The following is a 15,817-nucleotide window of genomic DNA, read 5'->3' on the forward strand; positions in this document are numbered from 1 at the left end:
AGTGCTGAGCTGGAAGTTTGAAACTAGGATGATCAGCACCAGATGATCAGTTCATGGCCACTTTCACTGAAACTCGTGTTCAATTCCAGAATTAATTCCAGTTGCCAATGTGGAACTTGAACCCTTACCCCCAAAGGTCAGCCTGGAAGCCTTGATGATTAGTACAGTGCCATTACCACCAAGTCACCAGCTTCCCCATAAACTAACCTAATTGACCATTTCATCTTGCTCCTTTTCCATACAACTCCTCACAGATGGCCTTGTTAAAACCACCTTTTGCATCCATCCATAAAAGCCATCACAATTTCATTCACTTCACTTCTGAAAACTTCTCCATTCCTGTATGTTCCCACACTGTCTGGTCCTGTAGCCTTTTCCTTCTGTTCTCGCCGCTCTTGGCAGAGGCTTTTGGCAGTCTCCTGGCAGAGGCATCTCAAACAAACTCTCTTTGATTCTCAGTAAAGCAGTGTATTCTTCTCATGTATCCCAGTCTTTGAAAGTGTATTCAGATCTACCTAAGAGAAAAAGAGATTGTCAGTTGTCTGACTCCTTGCTCACACTGAACACTGCATCTGTCACTTCTTTTCCATTCAAAGAGCCTCGATAAAGACAGGCGAATGTTGGTGAGAATGGATTGACAATTCTGGTGATTAACCAGGCAGCAGGCAGTGGTACAGGCCTGGACTTTATGGAGCATCCGCACTGGGCAGGGTGGAGGGTCAGAGAGTGAAGTTATAAGAGCTGTCCATCAGCAATTTCTCAAGAAGAAAAGCCATTAAACTTGAATTGACGTGTTCTGGTTTGTGTCATCTTGCATTCCTCAAAAAGAGACTCTTGTACAATCCAAAATAATTTGGATCCCTTCAGTCAACACTGACGGAAGTGTCAATTACTTTAAGGAGGAACTGCTACCCCTTTCTCAGGAGAAAATCTACCCCTGAGAGTTACTAGCCAATCAGACAACTGACTGCTCTGTAGTCTCACCATGATACAGTGGCCATTGCTGGGGCTACAGGCTGCCCCACCAATTAATCGACATGTTGTGCCGTTTCAGTCAATGTTTGTCCCTCAGGTATAGGGACCCTGGTCTGCAAGCTTATACTCAAAGCACTGACTCTCCTGCTCCTTGGATGCTGCCTGACCTGCTGAGCTTTTCCAGCACAACACTGTTGAGTCTGATCTCCAGCATCTGCAGTCCTCACTTTCTCCTCTGCGGTCTGTAGGCTGATCCAATGGAGGGTATGTGCTACATCTGGGAAAGTTTTGCTTATTTACAAGACATGATTGAACCCGAAATTATCAGGACTCACACCAACATTGAGGTGCCATTGGGGATTTATGTCCAACAGATGCAGTATCCCTACTTTGTTCATGAAATGTTCATACTTGGTGCATTTAGTAAAGTTTTCCTTGTTGTTTTTGAAAATCATCGGAACTTCAAAACTTTGCAAGTTACTGCCACTACAAGCAAGCTTCACCCAGTGACAGCACATTGTGGGGATTCAGGTGGCATTTTCTGGCCTGAGTCTCTGACAGGCAGGTCGCTCTGGAAGAATTATAGCAGGAAGTTAGCCGGTACATACTGCCCTCAGTAAACATGCCCTGCTGTATGTAGTGTGAGAAGCGAAATGCCCATATCACATGTTCTGTGTCATTGATATGTTAGATATTCAATCCTCTGCAACACACTATAACCCACCCTTCACAGTGCTACAGGTCATTCTGCTCTATTGTGACAGTTGTGTTCCTCTGCAACCTCGCGCTGTAGCAAATTGTGCTGTAGATTACCGCGATAGAAAATTGCACTGTAGAAGATCAGTAAGAGAAAATCATTATGGTGGTAAAAACAATGACTGCAGATGCTGGAAACCAGATTCTGGATTAGTGGTGGTAGAAGAGCACAGCAGTTCAGGCAGCATCTGAAGAGCAGCGAAATCGACGTTTTGGCAAAAGCCCTTCATCAGGGATAAAGGCAGAGAACCTGAAGCGTGGAGAGATAAGCTAGAGGAGGGTGGGGGTGGGGAGAAAGTAGCATAGAGTACAATAGGTGAGTACCCGTTCAGCAGAAGGTTCGCACGATCCAAACAACTTCCACAATTCATCAATTACATTATAGCCAATTCGCTTTGACTAAACACACGTTATAGCAGAACGACCTGTGCTTCACAACTTCGGCAAAGTCTATCCTGATCTTACAGCTTAACAAATGTAATATTAAATTAAAGTACCACTGACAGAAGTCGGAAATTAATTGGAAAAATGCTGGAAATACTCAGTAGATCTGGCAGTATTTTGAAAAGGTTAACAGAGTTAATTCTTCAGGTCTGTGACCTCAGCATTTTGATCAAAGTTTGTTGATCTGTAACAGTAGTAAGGATGTAATGCAGCCTCCCAGAGTGACCTACATTGATGTGTCGGCCTCTATAATCATAGGAGAGATCATATATCACAGTCCCACCCTTGTTGGGAAAACCGATTGCAATAAATCAGTGGCAGAAATGGGTCATTGTGAGGAATATGCTCCCTGGTTAAACAGACTCCTATTGAGTCACTGAATATTCATTATCTCTGACTGCTCCACAATTTAATGTTGATATCAGAATTCTCCCCAAACTCACATGAAGGTGGCGCTAAATAGTGATTGTCGTGCTGGTTTTCCTCATTAGATTAGATTAGATTAGATTCCCTACAGCATGGAAACAGGCCCTTCGGCCCAACTAGTCCACACCAAACCTCCGAAGAGTAACCCAACCAGAACCATTCCCCACATTTACCCCTGACTAACACACCTAACTCCACGGGTAATTTCATCTTTGGACTATGGGAGGAAACCGGAGCACCCGGAGGAAACCCACGCAGACATGGGGAGAATGTGCAAACTCCACACAGACGGTCGCCCAAGGTGGGAATTGAACCTGGGTCCCTAGCACTGTGAGACAGCAATGTTAGCCACTGAGTCACCATGCCATCCCAGTGATGCCAGGCCGAAAAATGGAAGGAAACACACTTAATGCTCGAGAAATTAAAACCTTAGAAAAGTATTGTCATCCTACCAGCAGATAAGGGATACATGACTGGTATTTTGAAAAAAATCTGACAACCTTAAAAAGGCAAATGCAATTTGACAAAGGGCCAGTTAGACTCGAAACGTCAGCTCTTTTCTCTCCATACAGATGCTGCCAGACCTGCTGAGATTTTCGAGCATTTTCTCTTTTGGAGGCAAATGCACTAGTTGCAGATACCAACATTTACCAGCAAGTGGCAGTAAACCTGACCCCACAATTATTAAGTAAAAACAATGACTGGAGAAGCTGGAAACCAGATTCTGGCTTAGTAGTGCTGGAAGAGCACAGCAGTTCAGGCAGCATCCGAGGAGCAGTAAAATTGACGTTTGGGCTTTTGCCCGAAACGTCGATTTTACTGCTCCTCGGATGCTGCCTTAACTGCTGTGCTCTCCCAGCACCACTAATCCAGAACCCACAATTATTAAACAGAATCTTATCCTTTTTAACAGCAGTTTTAAAAATCAGGAGAATCAAACAGGACAGACTTCCAAAACATGAAACTAGATGGATCCAACACACCACGCTTCTATGGATTACCCAAATTGCACAAACCAGCAGCCCCCTCAGACCCTTAGTCTCCCTACCTGGTACACCAACATAGCAACTAGCCAAATAACTCCACCAAAAAGTAAGACACCTAATTGAAGATTCACACTCCATTCACTCCATCCAAAAATTCCTGAACACCATCAAAGACACCAAGATAGAAGAGGACAAAATAATGGTCATCTTTGATGTTTCAGGCCTTTTCACATCAATTCACATCGATCTGGCCAAAGAAACACTGGCATTACTACTAGGAAAACCAGGACCACAACCACCTGGCAGCACCAACTTCATCAGCAAAGATAACAACCTCAAGCTCAAGGATCTGTCCTTCACCACCCACTTCACATTCACTAACAAAACCTACAAACAAGTGAATGGAACACCTATGGGATCACCAATATCAGGGCAGTAATGCAGAGACTTTAACAAGCTGCTCTCCCATCTATCCAACCCAAACTTTGGGTCTGCTACATAGATGTCACCTTTATTATCACAAAACGGAACACATTAGAGGAAACATACAACACCATCAACAATATCCTGACAGGCATAAAATTCACAAAAGAGGAGGAGGATGACAACAGACTCCCATTCCTAGATGTAACAGTTGAACGTACAGTTAACGGAGAACTTTAAACCAGTGTCTACAGAAAAATAACACACTCAGACCGAATACTTAACTTCAGCAGCAATAATTCCAACACCCACAAACGAAGCTGCACCAAGACTTTATTTCAATGAACTATATCACACTGCAGCACCCAAGAACTACAAAAAGCAGAAGAAAAATATCTATTCAATGTTTTCAAAAAAAAAGAGTACCCAATAAACACAATTCGCTGATTCCTCAGAAACAAACGCAAACAAGCAGACACAATGCAAACAAAAATGATAGCCACATGACCTTACATCAAAGGCACAGCAGAAATGACTTCCAGACTACTCAGACCCCTTGGCATCATGGTCACCCACAAACCTACTAACACACTTAAAAACAGTGACTAATGAACCTAAAGGATCCAATAGATAACACCAGCAAAACTAATGCCATTTACAAGATATCATACAAGAACCGTAAAAAAAAACACTACATCAAACATACTAGCAGGAAATTAAGAAGCTGGTGCTGAGTTCGAGGGATTTGACTGAGACAAGGTGGGGGGAGGGGAAATGAGGAAACTGGAGAAATCTGAGTTCATCCCTTGTGATTGGGGGGTTCCTTTGCGGAAGATGAGGCGCTCGTCCTCCTACTGTCGTGTTGCTATGGTCTGGCAATGGAGCAGTCCAAGGACCTGCATGTCCTTGGTGGAGTGGGAGGGGGAGTTGAAGTATTGAGCCACAGGGGGTTGGGTTGGTTGGTCCAGGTGTCCCAGAGGTGTTCTCTGAAACGTTCCGCAAGTAGCCGGCCTCCCCCTCAACTTCCCCTCCCACTCCACCAAGGACATACAGGTCCTTGGACTCCTCCATCGCCAGACCATAGCAACACGGCAGTTGGAGGAAGAGCACCTCATCTTCTGCCTAGGAACCCTCCAACCACAAGGGATGAACTCAGATTTCTCCAGTTTCCTCATTTCCCCTCCCCCCACCTTGTCTCAGTCAAATCCCTCGAACTCAGCACCGCCTTCCTAACCTGCAAACTTCTTCCTGACCTCTCCGCCCCTACCCCACTCCGGCCTATCACCCTCACCTTGACCTCCTTCCACCTATCGCATTTCCAACGCCCCTTCCCCAAGTCCCTCCTCCCTACCTTTTATCTTAGCCTGCTGGACACACTTTCCTCATTCCTGAAGAAGGGCTTATGCCCAAAACGTTGATTCTCCTGTTCCTTGGATGCTGCCTGACCTGCTGCGCTTTTCCAGCAACACATTTTCCCCAGTTTACTCAGGTCACAGATGTTAATTCCCTGGACTTGCAGAAAGTTACAATGCAATTAAATTCAAAGGCCTAAGTTTGTGAGGTCAAGTCTGACAATTAGAACACGGGAAGAACTTGCCTTTTGGACACAGAACTGGCTGAAGGGTAAGAGACAGAGGGTGGTGGTGGAGGGTTGCTTTTCAGACTGGAGGCCTGTGACCAGTGGGTGCCACAAGGATCGGTGCTGATTGCATTGCTCTTTGTCATTTATATAAAGGATATGGATATGGATATAAATATAGGAGGCATGGTCAGTAAATTTGCAGATGGCACCAAAATTGGTGGTGCAGTGGACACTGAAGGCTGCCTCTGAGTACAACAGGACCTTGATCAGATGAGCTGAGGAGTGGCAGATGGAATTTAATCTCGATAAATGTGAAGTGCTACATTTTGGGTAGGCAAGTCAGTGCAGAACTTATGCACTTAATGGTAAGGTCCTGGGGAGTGTTGCTGAATAAAGAAACCTTGGAGTCCAGATTCATAGTTCCTTCAAAGTGGAGTTGCAGGTGGACAATGTAGTGAAGAAGATGTTTGGTACACTTGCCTTTATTGATCAGTGCATTGAGTGCAGGAGTTGGGAGGTCATGTTGTGGCTGTATAGAACATTGCTTAGGCCTCTTTTGAAATACTGTGTTCAATTTTGGTCTCCTTGCCTTGGAAAAGGTGTTAAACATGAAAGGGTTCAGAAAAGATTTACAAGGATGTTGCCAATGTTGGAGGGTTTAAGCTATAGGGAGAGGCTGAATAAGCTGGGGCTGTTTTCTGTGGAGCACCAGAGGCTGAGGGGTGACCTTATAGAGGTTTATAGATTCATGAGGGGAATGGATAGGGTAAATAGACAAGGTCTTTTCCCTGGGGTGGGGGAGTCCAGAACTAGAGGGAATAGGTTTAGGGTGAGATGACAAATATTTAAAAGGAACCTAACAAACTTTTCACACAGAGGGTGGTGTGTGTATGGAATGAGTTGCCAGAGGAAGTGATGAAGCTGGTTTAATTGCAACATTGAAAAGGCATCTGGATGGGTGTTTGAATAGGAAGGGTGGAGAGGGACATGGGCAAAATGGTGGCAAATGGGACCCTAATATAATTTAGGATATCTGGTTGGCAGGGACCAGTTGGATCAAAACAACTATTTCTGTGCTAAATATCTCTTAGACTCTAGTAGACATCATTCATGCTGTACATTCATGGTTCTGAAGGGGACAATGTTCATGGTACATTGATTCCACCCATTCCACTGATGTCACACACACTCTGGCACACTCGGGAAAATGCATTTCGGTCTGCTTCCTAAAGACCTAATTATTATGCTTGACCACCATACTAGGTGGAACATATGAGAGTCCCTCGCTAGATTGTCCATTCCTAATTGCCCAATAGGCAGTCAAGAATCAACCACATTGCAGTGGTCTGGAGTCACATGGAGGCCAGACCAGCTGGAAATGGTGGTTTTCCAATCCTACAGGACCAAACTGATGGATGAAGAAGATGCCAAAGTAAACATAGACCCTTAGAGATTGAGGCTGGGGAAATAATAATCAGGAACAAGAAAATGACAGAAGAGCTGGATATATACATTGCATTGGTCTTCCCAACTGAGGATGCTAATATCATTCAAAACTACAGAATAATCACGTCTAAAGGGGGTTGGGAATTAAACACAGCAACTATCACAAGACAATAGGCCTGATGCCTGACCTGTTGTGCTTTTGGGAATAAGGCTTATGGGCCGGGTGGGGGGGGGGGGGGGGGTGCTGAGAGATAATTGGGAGGGGGTAGAGCTGGGGGAAGGTAACTGAGAATGCACCAAGGGTGGGTCCTGCTCTTCCACCCCACCAACCTCTGTACACATCACATCATCCTCTGCTATTTCCACCACCTACAAACAGACACCACCAGGGATATATTTCCCTCCCCACTCCTATTAGCATTTCGGAGAGACCATTCCCTCCGCCTCCCTTGTCAGATCCATGCAGCCCCCACCAGCACATACCCCATTCCCGGCACCTTCCCCTGCCACTGCAAGAAGTGCAAAACCTGTATCCACGCCTAAACCCCTCACCTCTATCCAAGGCCCCAAAGGATCCTTCCGCATCCGATAGAAATTTACCTGTACTTCCACAAATGTTATCTGCTGTATTTGTTGCACCCAACGTGGTCTCCTCTACATTGGGGAGACAGGACACCAACATGTGGATCATTTCAGAGAACATCTCTGGGACACCTGCACCAATCAACCTCACCGCTCTTTGCTGAACACTTCAACTCCCCCTCCCACTCCCCCAAGGACATGCAGGTCCTGAGCGTCCTCCATCACTAAACTCTAACCACTCGACACCTGGAGGAAGAATGCCTCATCTTTTGCCTCGGGACTCTGCAACCACAAGGGATTAATGTGGATTTCACCAGTTTCCTCATTTCCCCTCCCCCCACCTTATCCCAGTCCCAACCTCCAATTTGGCACCGCCCTCTTGACCTGTCCATCACCTTTCCCATCTATCTGCTCCACCCTCCTCTCTGGCCTATCACCTTCTCCCCCACCTTCACCAACCTATTGCATTCTCAGATACCTTCCCCCCAGCCCCACCCCCTCCCATTTATTTCTCTCCCCGCCCCAGTCCACAAGCCTAATTCCTGATGAAGGGTTTATGCCAGAAAGGTCGATTCTCCAGCTCCTCAGATGCTGCCTAACCTGCTGTGCTTTCCCAGCACCACACTCTCGTCCCCAGATCATTAGCCTGGCCCTCAGTCCAGTGACATTATCACTATCCCTGACAATAACATATAAACATATGGGAACAGTTCGTGCTGAACTTTGCAAACCACTGGACGTTGGCACATTGCTGAAACAAAAGCCTCATAAATGGAAGTCAGTATTGAAGTCGCTCACTGATCTTTTGTCTCCCTTCCCTGGAGCATTCTTTCATTAAAACTCTGCATTTATTGTGGCAGCAAATGTCGTTGATTTCGGAAAATATATTTCAGATTACTTTAAATTATGAGCTCAAATACTCACACTGCTCGGATTGTTGAGCAATTAACATTCCCACCACAGAGAACAGATTGGGCATCTAAACATCAGAAACTTCTTTTGACAAGCGGAAATAAGATAATGCTGTTGTGGGATTCGAGATGAGCGATCTCTTCGCTCACCCACTCACAAGCGCTTTTTATTTACTGATTCATAAATCGCTACGACAACACGGTCTCACTCATTCATTCATAAAACCGTGGGTCGGTGGTATATTTTACTATCACCAGACAGACCACATTAAAACAACCCATTCCTGCAGTTGTGGGGTTCAGCAGGAGCCCACAGGGCAGGGAAGAATAAAAGGGGGGAATTAATTGGATCAGGGAAACTTCATTAGATCAGAATCAAAGTTTCCAGTGGCAACAATATTGATAAAAAGGGAACTAAAGGGAGCAGGACGGCGTCCCCGTCTAACCTGGTAAAAACCCTTGAGATCACAGCGGGGGGGGGGGGGGACCGCAAAATGTTTCCATTTGCTCTAAACCATTGAACTGAACAGACAATTCTCAAATACCATCTGAATGGGTCAGTTTCAAGGACGTTACAGATGAAACCAACAAACCATCGTAACCACGGGAAAGGAGAATCATTTCAATGAACTGCTAACTGCATCCTGTAAATGTGAGACACATTAATGATCCGATAACTGTATCCTGTAAACATTAAAGCTATTAATATATTGACACTTGTATCCTGAAATTGTTGATCATATTAATGAGCTGTTTGTTATGAAATGCTATAAGAAAGTCACTTCCACTCAATGCTGCAGTTTCAGCTCAGAAACCTGGAACAGCAAGTTCCCCGATTAAAGAGAACTGAAGGCCATTTCACCGTCTCTGTCTCTCCCTCCGGGTCATGGTCTCAAACAAATCCCCATCAAATTGGCGGAGTTGGCAGGATCACAGGAACGGGTCCGCTTTCCACAGTCGGCACTTCACTCCACAGTGAGGGAAGGGATCCTCTTTTCTAAAATTCCTCGGGAGAAGGACAGACCCCTTTTTGGAAAGTCAGAAACACAGTGAGTTCTCCGAAAAGGGAGACGTCCTTGGCGGTAATTTGATAAAAATCATCTCAAACAAAGTCACAGCCGAGACACAGAAGAGATCGACAGTAACGGCGGGGAAAGTCCCACCAACAGGAAAAGGCGGGCAGGCACGGCCGGATACATTGGAAGGGGAACTGCTCCAGAGATTAAAAGAATATATTGAACAACAATTCCACCTCTCTTCCACTTTCACAGAAATCTCCACCAAGTATAGAATCTCCATGGGACAATGGTCTTTAGACGATATTAAAGGAGTCTGGGGAGAAACAACTTGACTCAGACATAAGTAAAGGACTCCCTTGGTCTCTGTGTGCCATGCAACAAATCAGACAGAGACAGGAAATCATCACCAAGTCAAATCATGACAGAGAAAACAATAGCCTTAAAGACCAATTGGCCAACGTCTGTAGTGAGTTAAAAACTACTAAAGAAGAGTTGGCAAAAACACAGAAGGAAATTGTACACCTTAAACAGGCAGAGGACCATACCCTGACCCTATTTACAGACCTCTGCCCCTTACTCATTCCCCAAGAGGATCCAGTGCATCGTCACAGTCCCCCTAAAACTCATCTTCATCCCCACCCCCATTCATCCTTTGTACTCTTTGCTACCTTCCCCCACCCTTCTTTCTGACCTATCACCTCCATCCCCACCCCCACTCACCTATTGTACTCTATGGGATTCGTGGTGCTGGAAGAGCACAGCAGTTCAGGTAGCATCCAACGAGCAGCGAAATCGACATTTCGGGCAAAAGCCCTTCATCAGGAATAAAGGCAGTGAGCCTGAAGCGTGGAGGGATAAGCTAGAGGAGGGTGGGGGTGGGGAGAGAGTAGCATAGAGTACAATGGGCGAGTGGGGGAGGAGATGAAGGTGATAGGTCAAGGAGGAGAGGGTGGAGTGGATAGGTGGAAAAGGAGATAGGCAGGTCGGACAAGTCCGGACAAGTCAAGGAGACAGTGCTGAGCTGGAAGTTTGAAACTAGGATGAGGTGAGGGAAGGGGAAATGAGGAAGCTGTTGAAGTCCACATTGATGCCCTGGGGTTGAAGTGTTCCGAGGCGGAAGATGAGGCGTTCTTCCTCCAGGCGTCTGGTGGTGAGGGAGCGGCAGTGAAGGAGGCCCAGGACCTCCATGTCCTCGGCAGAGTGGGAGGGGGAGTTGAAATGTTGGGCCACGGGGCGGTTTGGTTTTACCTTATTGTACTCTATGCTACTTTCTCCCCACCCCCACCCTCCTCTCATTTATCTCTCCACCCTGCAGGCACTCTGCCTCTATTCCTGATGAAGGGCTTTTGCCTGAAACGTCGATTTTCCTGCTCTTCGGATGTTGCCTGACCTGCTGTGCTTTTCCAGCACCACTCTAATCTAGACTCTGGTTTACAGCATCTGCAGTCCTTGTTTTTACCTGGACAAAATAATTATTGGTCAGAGTATTGGGTACAGGAGTTGGGAGGTCATGTTGCGGCTGTACAGGACATTGGTTAGGCCACTGTTGGAATATTGCATGCAATTCTGGTCTCCTTCCTATCAGAAAGATGTTGTGAAACTTGAAAGGGTTCAGAAAAGATTTACGAGGATGTTGCCAGGGTTGGAGGATTTGAGCTACAGGGAGAGGCTGAACAGGCTAGGGCTGTTTTCCCTGGAGCGTTGGAGGCTGAGGGGTGACCTTATAGAGGTTTACAAAATTATGAGGGGCATGGATAGGATAAATAGACAAAGTCTTGTCCCTGGGGTCGGGGAGTCCAGAACTAGAAGGCATAGGTTTAGGGTGAGAGGGGAAAGATATAAAAGAGACCTAAGGGGCAACTTTTTCTCGCAGAAGGTGGTACATGTAAAACAGGCAAAGGACCTACCCTGTCCCTATTTGCCCCTTACTCATTCCCCAAGAGGAACCAGTGACCCGTCAGGCCCTATCTCAGAGGCTGATCCCGAAGAGGAAGAAAGACAGGAACTCTCATCCCGTATGTAACCGGTCCCATGTGAGAGGACTAAAGGACATAAGGAAACTGACATAGATGCAGACTACAGGCTGACAGGCAGGTCCCAATATAACTTTCAGAAATGAGTTCTCCATGAACCTCCTGACACCAAACTCATTGAATGGTGGTCGAAAGAACTGTCACCAGAAAGGGAGGACACAAGATCTGGTCAGAATTGGAGAAACTGAAAAACATCTTTTGTCTCCATCCACTAGACGGGGTCCAAATTCTTACAGACATAGTAGGCTCCATGGCTGGAGCAAGACGGCTCAGAAAGGTAAAAGGCAGGCTGGAGCAAAATGACCAAGGTTTGGATAAGGGATGAGAAGCCTTCTGCGATTGGCTACATGAAGATGGTTCCCCCTAAAACTGACTGGACAAAAACATCATCTGGCCAACAACAAGGCTCTAAGGACGTGAGAGATTTTGGTCAAAGATTTAGTAACATCTGGATCGAACATTCAGACCTGGCGAGCAAAGCCAACTCAGAGAGAGGAGAGGGACATACACACCCTCCCCTTAAAGTAGCCTTTGGAGCTGGCTTGAAGCCCAAACTTACCAAAATGCTCAAATTCCAACATTAAGATCGGGGGGATGCGTCTAAGTATTTAGAGCATTGTTCATGGGAGAAAATAACAGAGTCCCATGAGTGTTTAGAACCTTGAGGGAACTCAGTGTGAGGCTGCATGAGTTGACTGTAACTATCTATTGAATTTACAAAGACCCAAAAAGGATTGTAGCCCCTGAACGGTGGTGGGATCTTTCACAGAGTGAATAGTAGCTGTTGTGTCCTAAGCAATTTCACGTTTGCCTGAGGAGATTTTCTGTCCCACATAGATGACCTCACCCTACACAAGCTGGAAAGTTAAAGTTCCCCAGAACAACTACCCTGTCACTCTCGCTCCCACCCAGAATTATCTTTGTTATCCTATCCTCTGCATCTCTGGAACTATTCGGAGGCCTATAGAAAGTCCAGACAGGATGGTGTCTCCTTTCCTGTCTCTAATCTCAGCCATTCTACCTCAGTGGATGAGTCCTCAAATGTCCTTTCTGCCACAGTAATATTGATCTTGACTAACAATGCCATACCTCCCCCTCTTTTATCATCTTCTCCATTCTTACTCGAACATCCAAATCCTGAAACCTGCAACAATCATTCCTGTCCCTGCTCTATCCATGTCTCTGACCCATTTGCAAGTTCACCCACCTTATTCCGGATGCTCCTGGTGTTGAAGTACACACACTTCAAACCACTTTCCTGCTTGCTGGTGAACCTTTGCCACCTTGAACACTCATTTCTGACCTCACTACTCTCAACCTCCTGGGCACAGTATAGGTTCCTATCTCCCTGCTGAATTAGTTTAAAAACTCCTGAAGAGCATTAGCAAACATCGCCCCCCCCCCGCCCAAGATATTGGTACCCCTCTGGTTCAGATGTAGATCATCTTGTTTGTAGAGGTCCCACCCCCGCCCACCGGAAAGAGCCCCAAGTATCCAGGAATTCGAAACCCTCCCTCCTGCACCATCCCTGCAGCCACGTGTTCAACTCCTCTCTCTCCCTATTCCTCGCCTCGCTAGCATGTAGCACAGGCAACAAACCAGAGATAATAACTGTTTGTTCTAGTACTAAGCTTCCACCCTAGCTCCCTGAATTTCTGCCTTAAATCCCCATCTCTCTTCCTATCTATGTCCTTCATGCCTATGTGGACCACAACTTGGGGCTGCTCCCCTTCCCCCTCAAGGATCCTGAAAACACGATCCGAGACATCATGAACCATGGCACCTGGGAGGCAACATACCAATCGCTCCCACCGAAACTCCTTTCTGTCCCCCTAAGTATGGAGTCCCCAGTGACTGATGCTCTGCCCCTTTACCCCATTGCCTTCTGAGCAAGAAGGACAGACTCTGTGCCACAGTCCTATACCTCGTGGCTTCCCGCTGGTAAGTACATCCCCAAAAGTATTCAAAATGGTATAATTGTTACTGAGGGGAACAGCCACAGGGGTTCCTGCACTGCTTGCCGGTTTCCTTTCCAACCTCTGACTGTAAACCATCTGCCTTTTTCTTGCACCTGAGGTGTGACTACCTCCCTTTAATTCCTCTCAATAACCCCCTCCACCTCACGAATGATCCAAAGTTCATCCAGCTCCAGCTCCAGTTCCCTATCGTGGCTTTCGAGGAACTGGAGTTGGGTGCACTTCCTGCAGAGGAAGTCAGCAGGGACACTAGTGGTGACCCTTACCTCCCATATTCTGCAGAAGGAACATTCAACTGCCCTAACCACCATTCCCACTGTTCTAAATTCCTAACAAGACTGTAGAAAAATAAAGAATAAAAAAAATAGCTACTTGACCAGCGTACAGAACCTTTTTTTCAGTTAGAGGAGGAGGATAGGTGGGAAACACTACCTGAGTAATATATTTGGGTGGTTGCGTTACCCAAAACACTTCCTAAGTAATGTTTAGCTAACGCAACCAAATAAATATGTTACTTCACTGACTCAGCAGTCCCATGTCCATTCTTGCTCAGAGTGCGCTCCACCTATTCACGAGGTAAGTTTTAAATCAGTGATTCACCTTCCCGTCAGCCCCCTGGTCAAAGCTCCTGCTCTTCCTCCTGCTGAAGCAAGCCCCATCCAGTCTTTACCAGACAGCAGGTAGGCATTCCAGTTTCTGAGCGCTGGGCTGGCACCCTGTGGGGTGTGCATGTCCAATGGGAATGGAGTGACCCTGGTGGGCGGGCCATGTCGAGGTGTTTGTATCTGATCCTCATGTGTAGCTGCAATACTGAAAGGCACAAGTCAATGGAACTGTGATAAGCAACAAAAAGCATGAACTGGTTGGTTAATAAAGAATCCATATTGTTTGCTGTGTGAAATTAAATCCTCGTGTGTCTTTGGCTGAATCATGCCCCAAAAACACCAAGGAGGAAGTGAGGACTGCAGATGCTGGAGATCAGAGTCAAGAATGTGGTGCTGGAAAAGCACAGCAGGTCAGGTAGCATCCAAGGAGCAGAAGAACTGACATTTTGGGCATAAGCCCTTCATCAGGAATGGGGGATAGCCCGGGGCGAAGGAGCTGAGAGAGGAGGGTGGGTATGTGTGTGTGTGTGTGTGTGTGTGTGTGTGTGTGTGTGTGTGTGTTTCCCCTCCACCGCCCTATCTCCGTTCCAACCTTTCAACTCAGCACCACCCTCATGATCTATCCTACCTGTCCATCTTCCTTCCCACCCATCTGCTCCACCCTCCCCTCTGACCTATCAGCATTATCCCCACCTACATCCACCTATCACATTCTCAGCTACATTCACTCCAGCCCCACTCCCCCTCCCATTTATCTCTCCACCCCCGAGGCTCACCACCTCAGTCCTGATGAAGAGGTTATGCCCAAAACGTCGACTCTCCTGCTCCTTGGATGCTGCCTGACCTGCTGTGCTTTTCCAGCACCACATTCTCGACTCTAATCTCCAGCATCTGCAGTCCTCACTTTCTCCTGGAAACAAGTCCCAGCCTATCCAACCTCTCCTTGGAAGTCAAATTTCCAGTCCGACAGCATCCAAGTAAATATTTTCTAGTTTAATAATATCCTTGGTATCGTAGAGAAACCAGAACTGCACACAGTACTCCAAATGTTGCCTCACCAAGGTCTTGTACAGCTGCAACAAATGTCCCAGCTCCTGTACTCAATGCTCTGGTGAAGGCAGCATGCCGAAAGCCTTCTTCACCACCCTAAAAATGTGTTGCTGGAAAAGCGCAGCAGGTCAAGCAGCATCCAAGGAGTAGGAGAATCGACATTTCGGGCATCAGCCTTTCTTTCCTGAAGAAGGGCTCATGCCCGAAATGTCGATTCTCCTGCTTCTTGGATGCTGCCTGACCTGCTGTGTTTTACCAGCAACACATTTTCAGTTCTGATCTCCAGCATCTGCAGTCCTCACTTTCTCCTTCTTCACCATCCTGTCTACATGTGAATCCATTTTCAAGGAGCTACGCTTGTGTGATTTGGATGTCACTACGAATGCCGTCATTTGTTGACCTTGAGACTACCTTGCTTGGCCATTTCAAAGGTCAGTTAAAAATCAACCACATTACTGGGGGTCTGGAGTCACATGTAGGTCAGACCAGGTAAGGAAGGCAGATTTCTCTCCTTAGGTCTGCAGCAGACTTGTTAACCACAATTAAGCCAACACAGTGCATGGGTAGCTTAGCTGTGTTGCTATCTCATGCATGCGGACAGGG

General features: G+C 46.5%; 1 pseudogene; it reads left to right on the plus strand.

Moving 5' to 3' along the window:
• Window positions 1-15,817, plus strand: part of LOC140479371 (calcium-activated chloride channel regulator 3A-1-like) — a 92,361-nt pseudogene that overhangs the window by 12,571 nt on the left and 63,973 nt on the right.

This window comes from Chiloscyllium punctatum, chromosome 7, assembly GCF_047496795.1.
Source record: "Chiloscyllium punctatum isolate Juve2018m chromosome 7, sChiPun1.3, whole genome shotgun sequence".
Taxonomy (NCBI): domain Eukaryota; kingdom Metazoa; phylum Chordata; class Chondrichthyes; order Orectolobiformes; family Hemiscylliidae; genus Chiloscyllium; species Chiloscyllium punctatum.